General features: G+C 34.7%; 1 pseudogene; it reads left to right on the top strand.

Annotated features, from left to right (window-relative positions):
• The first annotated feature begins 3,497 nt into the window (after positions 1-3,497).
• On the top strand, positions 3,498-4,576 carry LOC137951177 (APO protein 4, mitochondrial-like; annotated as a pseudogene).
• Positions 4,577-8,238: the final 3,662 nt, after the last annotated feature.

The raw sequence follows: 8,238 nt of genomic DNA, 5'->3' as shown, positions 1-8,238 counted from the left end.
TTTTTGTAAAAAAGGCAAAAAGTGTGTTGTTTGGCTCTGGTAATTATCCCATGTTTAGTGGAGAATTTATTTTTTTCTACTACTTGAAATTTTTGGATCATTACGTCATTTGCATCTTGAACATGTTTTAGGCACGCATATCCACCACATTTAAAACATATTTGGATAAATTAGAAATCTCTTTCTTATAAAATTCCACCAAGCTTTGAGGGGTTGGACTAGTGGAATTTTCCAAATATGGATAACAAACTTTTGTTTTCATTTTTAGTGCATGAAATAATTTTCTTCACTAAAATATATTATACTTTTCAACTTTTTTCATACATAAACTCTAAAATTTTTGTAGGTTTTTGATCTATTTCCTTATCTTTTTGTTTACGAGAAAAATTGGAGAGTGAATACTCAAGTTTGGATTTCAAAAAAAAATTGAACAATCAAAATGGAAATGCACAATTTCTGAGAGAGGTAATTCCAAATAGTATCTATGATTTTTAAGGATTGTAAACACTTTTAGTTTTTTTTTTAATATTGGGCTTTGCAATCATCGGAAGAGGGGGGGGGGGGGGGGGGGGGGGGGGCATTTTTAACTGATTGTTGACTCCCAAACCATAAGTCATTTCTAACAAAAATTATAGCCGTTACTCATCATTAATCAATCAAAACATTTATGATGATCTATGGTTGTTAAGTCCGCTTTTTGTAAAATAGGAAAGAAGTGGGTGGTTTGGCTCTGGTAAATATCTCACCGCACGTTAACTTGAGAAATTAATTTTTTCAACTCCTTGAAATTTTTGGATCATTAGGTCAGTTGCAACTTCTACATGTTTCAGGCATGCATATTCACCACATTTAAAACATGTTAGGATCAATTAGAAATCTCTTTCTTATAAATTCGACCAAGCTATTAGGTGGTTGTACTAGTAGAATTTCCCAAACATGGATAACAAAACTTTTGTGTTCATTTTTAGTGCGTGAAATAATTTTCTTCACTTACATTTATTATAGTTATCAAATTTTTATGCATATATAAACTCTAAAATTTTATTTTTGTTGTGATCTATTTGCCTTATCTTTTTGTTTACAAGAAAAATGGGAGAGAGAAAACTCAAATTTGGATTTGAAAAAAAATTGAACATCCAAAATGGAAATGCACAAATGATGAGAGAGATAATTCAAAAAAGTATCTATGATTTTAAGGATTGTAAACTCTTTTAGTTTTTTTATATATTGGGTTATGCAATCATCAGAAGAGGAAAAGAAGGGGGGGGGGGAGGGGGGGGGGAGGGGGGGGGGGAGGGAGGGGGGGTGGACTTGGCATTTTTAACTGTTTGTTGACTCCCAAACCATAAGTCAATTCTACAAAAAATTACAACCGTTACACATCATTAATCAATCAACACATTTACGAAGATCTATGATTGTTATTTCCGCTTCTTGTAAATAGGCAAAAAGTTGGGTGTTTGTCTCTTGTAAATATCCCACCACACGTTAACTGGAGAATTTAATTTTTTCGACTCCTTGAAATTTTTGGATCATTAGGTCATTTGCATCTTCAACATATTTTTGGCAGGCATATCCACCACATTTAAAACATGTTAGGATCAATTAAAAATCTCTTTCTTATAAAATTTCATGAAGCTATTAGGGGTTATACTAGTTGAAATTCTCAAACAAGGATAACAAAACTTTGTTGTTCATTTTTAGTGCGTGGAATAGTTTTCTTCACTTACATTTATTATAGTTTTCAAATATTTTTGCATACATAAACTCTAAAATTTTCATTTTGTTGTGATCTATTTGCCTTATCTTTTTGTTTACGAGAAAAATGGGAGAGTGAAAACTCAAGTTTGGATTTGAAAAAATATTGAACATCCAAAATGGAAATGCAAAACTGCTAAGAGAGATAATTCCAATAAGTATTTGTGATTTTTAAGGATTGTCAACACGTTATGTTTTTTTATATTGACTTTTGCAATCATCGGAAGACATCGGAAGAGGGGGGGTTGAGGCATTTTTAACTGAGTGTTGACTCCCAAACCACCTGTCATTTCTAAAAAAAATTATAGATGTTACACATCATTAATCGATCAAAACATTTAATGATCTATGAATCTTAGGTCCCCTTTTTTTAAAATTGGCAAAAAGTAGGTTGTTTGGCTCTGTTAAATATCCCACCTCACGTTAACTTGAGAATTTCATTTTTTCTACTCCATGAAGTTTTAGGATCATTAGGTCATTTGCATCTTCAACATATTTCAGGCATGCATATCCACCACATTTAAAACATGTTAGGATCAATTAAAAATCTCTTTCTTATAAAATTCCACCAAGCTATAAGGGGTTGTACTAGTGGAATTTCCCAAACATGGATATCAAAACTTGTGTGTTCATTTTTAGTGCGTGAAATAATTTTCTTCACTTACATTTATTGTAGTTTTCAAATATTTTTGCATACATAAACGCTAAAATTTTCATTTTGTTGTGATATTTTTTCCTTATCTTTTTGTTTATGAGAAAAATGGGAGAGTGAAAACTCAAGTTTGGATTTGAAAAAAAATTGAACATCCAAAATGGAAACGCACAAATGCTGAGAGAGATAATTCCAAAAAGTATCTGTGATTTTTAAGGATTGTAAACTCTTTTAGTGTTTTATATATTGGGTTTTGCAATCATCGGAAGAGATAAGGGGGGGGATAATTCCAAAAAGTATCTGTGATTTTTAAGGATTGTAAACTCTTTTAGTGTTTTATATATTGGGTTTTGCAATCATCGGAAGAGATAAGGGGGGGGGGGGGGGGGGGGGGGGGGGTTTGAGGGAGGGACGACTTATTTTTAACTGAGTGATGACTCCCAAACCATAAGTCATAAAAAATTTATAGTCGTTACACATCATTAATCGATCAGAACATTTACGATGATCTATGATTGTTAGGTCCGCTTTTTGTAAAATAGGCATAAAAATGGGTTGTTTGGCTCTGGTAAATATCCCACCGCATGTTGCATGATCCAGTATGCCATGAGATTTCTGGAGTGGTCTTAGGATTGTTTTCCTTCTAGACGATTGCTGTTCTATGTGGTCTGCAAGTTGGAAATTATCCCTCTCTTAAATATATATATATATATGAATTGACTCTTCAAGACAATATTTTAAAAGAAAGTGTCCAGCTGGAGTCATAAAGGAAATGTTTTGGTAAAATGTGTCTCTTGCTGGCAATCATTCAGAAGAATGCAGAAAAAAACTCAAATTTTCTATATCTTGATTATCTCATGTTGATCTATAAGAAGTGTGTTATTCTAGATGGAAGTCTCATAGTATTTAATTTGGACATTCTTTTTTCGTAGGGAATAATGCATTGTTGTTGGTGAATGAATAGATATGTATGTTTCCGTTTCTTTATCTGTATCTGATGTTGTTTACATATTGCTCTTGATGTGATTGCTTCTGCCATTTGCTTCTCAACATTTACTCGAGCATCTTGGTCCTTGCTGCAGTTTCTCCATGGCCTACTTGAGGAAACTCATGCTTCTTGCTCGGCATGATGCTAATAATCATTTCATGCAATCTAGATCTTACAGCTCAAGAATGGATTGGAGCAAGCTTCGTCCTATGATTCTTACAAGAATTAAAAATAGGGCAAAGAATTATCCTGTGAAGGATATGGTTCCTGTTGCATATGATGTGCTTATTGCTAGAGCGCAACTTATTAAAGGGGTTTCATCTCTTCTCAATGTTATCCCAATCAAGGCATGCAAGTAAGCAAGCATAGATCCTCAGCTATTTAAGTGGAAGTCTGTGGCTTAGAGATCGATATGTTTGATCATTTTAAGCAGTTGAAATATCTTGCAGGTTTTGCCCTGAGATTCATGTGGGTCAGAGTGGCCACCTGATCAAGACCTGCCATGGACCCAGGTGCAATTGCAAAAACCGTACTCACTGTTGGATTGATGGCAACCTGAATGATGTCCTTGTCCGAATTGAATCCTTTCACCTTAATAACATGTTCCAAGATGTCATAAAACATGAGCAGATATTTGATTTTCACCGAATTCCAGCAGTTCTTGAACTATGCTACCAAGCTGGAGTAGATATCTCTGATGAAATTCTTTATGCCACCAATGAGATACCAGAAACCAATAATGTTACTGCTTCAACTGATGAGCTGAGATCAGTTGCACAAGTGACTTTAGAGGCATGGGAAAGGCTGAGATTAGGAGTTAAAAAGCTTTTACTTGTTTACCCAGCAAAGGTTTGTGAATACTGTTCAGAAGTTCATGTGGGACCTTCAGGACATACAGCTCGGCTCTGTGGGGTCTTTAAGTATGAAGGTTGGAGGGGAACTCACTTTTGGAAGAAGGCCGAGGTGGATAATCTGGTGCCCCAAAAGTTGTGTGGCACATGAGGCCTCAAGACCCTCCTGTCCTCTTGGATAGTGGGAGGGGGTACTATGGACACGCACCGGCTGTCATTGAATTGTGTGTGCAAGCAGGGGCTTCTATGCCAAAAACTTATCACTGTATGATGAAAGTTAAGGGTTTTACTCTTGAGAGTGCCATCAGGGCAGGATTTGCTCATTGATCAATAAACTGATTCAAATGGCCATGAGTAAAAGGCTGAGAATGATATGAGTGAAACGTCAAGCTGAATATTCTACCTCAAAGGGGTTTGGTGAAGTTCGAATTAACCATGGATTTTTAGCTTCAGACAAAAACTGTTGGACAAAGTGATAACTCTACTGGCATTTCCGAACCTTTATCAGGCTGGAAGGAGTGAGGTGGACTGCTGCTTTAATGGACAGGATCCATCTGTTGTACATGGGTGATATGAAAATTAAAACGGTAATCAGTTCATTTATGGGAAAATTGTCAAATTTAAGCACATTTTTGGAGATCATGTTTGTGTTTTTTTTTCTCAGCATTTGTATACCCATTAAAGGGTGCTTGTCGTGTGCATTCTTCACTATGTTCTCTTGGGGGAAGAATATATCGTGTGAGACTGATTTCTGAACAAGCATCTAATAAATATGTGTTTGTGCTCTATTTTTCCATCTGGTGGAAAAACTTGGTTACACATCTACTTGTGCAAGTAGGAAGCACTTCTATAGAATATGATGATCTCATCTTGTAGCTGCAGCTGGAGGCTAAAACTTTACCTGGCAAGTCCAGAAAGAAGAACCCCTGGAATTAAAGATTCAAAAAGAAATGGAATCAAGAAATCTTTGTTTTGGATTTTTGTATTCAATTTTAATTATATCCTCGTGATTTTCAATACTTGTATTCAGAATGATGGACAAAATGATCAAGATAAAAAGGGTCCAATTAACAGTTAACATCATTTGGAGATCGTTCTAACATGTCTCATGGAATTCAGTATTGATAATTTAATTCTTCTCTTGTCACACAGGAACGAGTCTGCTGTGATGCCTCTCTTTAAACCAGTAACAGTCAACTTTTTGGCAGCTTTGGCTATTGTAAGGCAGTGAATGTGTGTTTTCAACTATGGCTATTGAGGCTTGAGGCTGTTTCTCTACTAGGCCACGTACATAGTGTTATTGGGGCTGTCAATACTTCAGGTAATTCACTTAGATATTAGTGGTTAAGAGCCATTCTGTCCATGAGGTTATACCAGACATACAGGGATAGGCTTCTGATTCAAGATCAATGAGTTATATTCAAATATTTAACTGATGGTCTTGGGGATTGTTATCTGCACTTGGCTATGGTACCAAGTCAGTTCCAGCAACATGTTACTAAAACTTTATACCTTGAAACATCATTATATTTTTGGATTGTCAAGGATGAAAGTAGTTTTATATAGATGTAGTTAAGCTAGTTAATGTACTTTTGTTTGCTTTGTTGTAATTAGGCTTGGGCATCTCGTTGTTGGGTACAACACCGGCTCTCTTGAAGTAAGATACATACTGGCCATGGTGTAGCTGCCTTCTATTGTGTTCTCTGCTTTTCTCTAGCCCCCGTTTATACAGCTGATGAGGCTTTGATAGAGAAAGAAATTGGGGGAAAATGAAGTTGCAAAGACTTAACCAGTGGGATGTGGAGCACCTATGGTATCAGTTTCTGAGTCCAATCTCTTGCTATTATTATTGCAGCCTATCTAGGGCTAAAGTTGCTGTGGCTTTTGCCATTTTTCTGATCACTTTGAACGGTGTTGCATGAGTCCTGGAAAATATTAATTAGTCTTGTAATATGGTTAGGCAATACAGAACAAGGAGAGATATTGAGTTCAGATTATGCGACTCTCTTAGGTTTTATGAGTAGATTTGTGGCTTTTGTAAGAAATCCTAGTCTGAAATTTTGTTGAAGTTGTGTCCCGAGCTCAAAACAGTTCCTTCATATAGTTATCCTTTTCATGGAATACTCCTACCTTTACTAACAATATTCATCTGTTATTTGCCTTGTTTGTTGAGGATTGGCATTTTCTTGGACCTGAATGTTTAAAATTATCCATCTCACCATATTTTCTAACTTATTTTTAAAAAATGTGTTATTTGTTGTGCTTTCACTTGAACTGTGGCCATCAAAGATCTGAGCGTTTTGAGTTAGAATTTTTTTGGACATGAAAGGCTAATTTACGCTTCAATTTAAATATAAATCTTTTTGTTTACGAGAAAAATGGAGAGTGAAAACTCCAGTTTGGATTTAAAAAATATTTGAACATCCAAAATGAAATGCACAAATGCTGAAAGAGATAATTCCAAAAAGTATCTTTTATTTTTAAGGACTGAAAACTCTTCTAGTTTTTTATATATTGGGTTTTGCAATCATCGAAAGAGGGAGGGCAAGGCATTTTTAACTGAGTGATGACTCCCATACCAATAGTCATTTCTAACAAAAATTATAGCTGTTACACATCATTAATCAATCAAAACATTTACGATAATCTACGATTGTTTGGTCTGCTTTTCATAAAATAGGCAAAAAGTGGGTTTGTTTCGCTCTGGTAAATATCGCACCGCACGTTAACTTAAGAATTTTATTTTTTCTACTGCTTGAAAATTTTGAATTATTAGGTCATTTGCATCTTCACATATTTTAGGCATGCATATCCACAACATTTAAAACATGTTAGGATCAATTAGAAATCTCTTTCTTATGAAATTCCATTAAGCTATAAGGGTTAAACTAGTGGAATTTCCAAAACATGGCTAACAAAACTTCTGTGTTCATTTTTAGTGCGTGAAAAAAAATTCTTCACTTAAATTTATTATAGTTTTCAATTTTTTTTTCACACATAAACTCTAAAATTTTCATTTTGTTGTGATCTATTTTCCTTATCTTTTTGGTTATGAGAAAATTGAGAGAGTGAAAACTCAAGTTTGGATTTGAAAAAAAACTGACCATCGAAAATGGAAATGCACAAAAGCTGAGAGAGATAATTCCAAAAGGTATCTGTGATTTTAAAAGATTTTAAACTCTTTTAGTTTTTTTTATATTGGGTTTTGCAATCATCGGAAGAGGGGGGGGGGGGGGGGGGGGGGGGGGGGGGGTGTGGATGATGGGGTGAGGCATTTTTAAACGAGTGTTGACTACATAACCATAAGTCATATCTAACCAAAATTATACCCGTTACACATCATTAATCGATCAAAACATTTACGATGATCTATGATTTTTAGGTCCGCTTTTTGTAAAATAAGCAAAAAGTAGGTTCTTTTGCCCTGGTAAATTTCCCACCGCACATGAACTTGAGAATTTAATTTCTTCTACTCCTTGAAATTTTTGGATCATTAGGTCATTTGCATCTTCAACATGTTTCAGGCATACATATCCACCACATTTAAAACATGTTAGGATCAATTAGAAATCTCTTTCTTATAAAATTCCACCAAGCTATTAGGGGTTGTACTAGTGGAATTTCCCAAACATGGATAACAAACTTTGATGTTAATTTTTAGTGCGTGAAATAATTTTCTTCAGTTACATTTATAAGTGTTTTCAATTTTTTACATACATAAACTCTAAAATTTTCATTTTGTACTGATCTATTTGCCATATCTTTTTGTTTTCGAGAAAAATGGGAGATTGACAACTCAAGTTTGGATTTCAAAAAAATTTTAATACCCAAAATGTAAATGCACAAAAGATGAGAGAGATAATTCCAAATAGTATCTGTGATTCTTAAGGATTGTAAACTCTTTTAGTCTTTTCTATATTGGGTTTTGCAATCATCAGAAGAGGGGGTGAGGCATTTTTAACTGAGTGTTGACACCCAGACCAAAAGTC

The sequence above is a fragment of the Aristolochia californica genome, unplaced genomic scaffold (assembly GCF_029961685.1).
Source record: "Aristolochia californica isolate CCGP_79_NKW_82.1479 unplaced genomic scaffold, dmAriCali1.0.hap1 SCAF_15, whole genome shotgun sequence".
NCBI classification, from domain to species: domain Eukaryota; kingdom Viridiplantae; phylum Streptophyta; class Magnoliopsida; order Piperales; family Aristolochiaceae; genus Aristolochia; species Aristolochia californica.
Note: the sequence above shows the minus strand (reverse complement) of the source record. Positions and strands in the feature narration are given on the sequence as shown.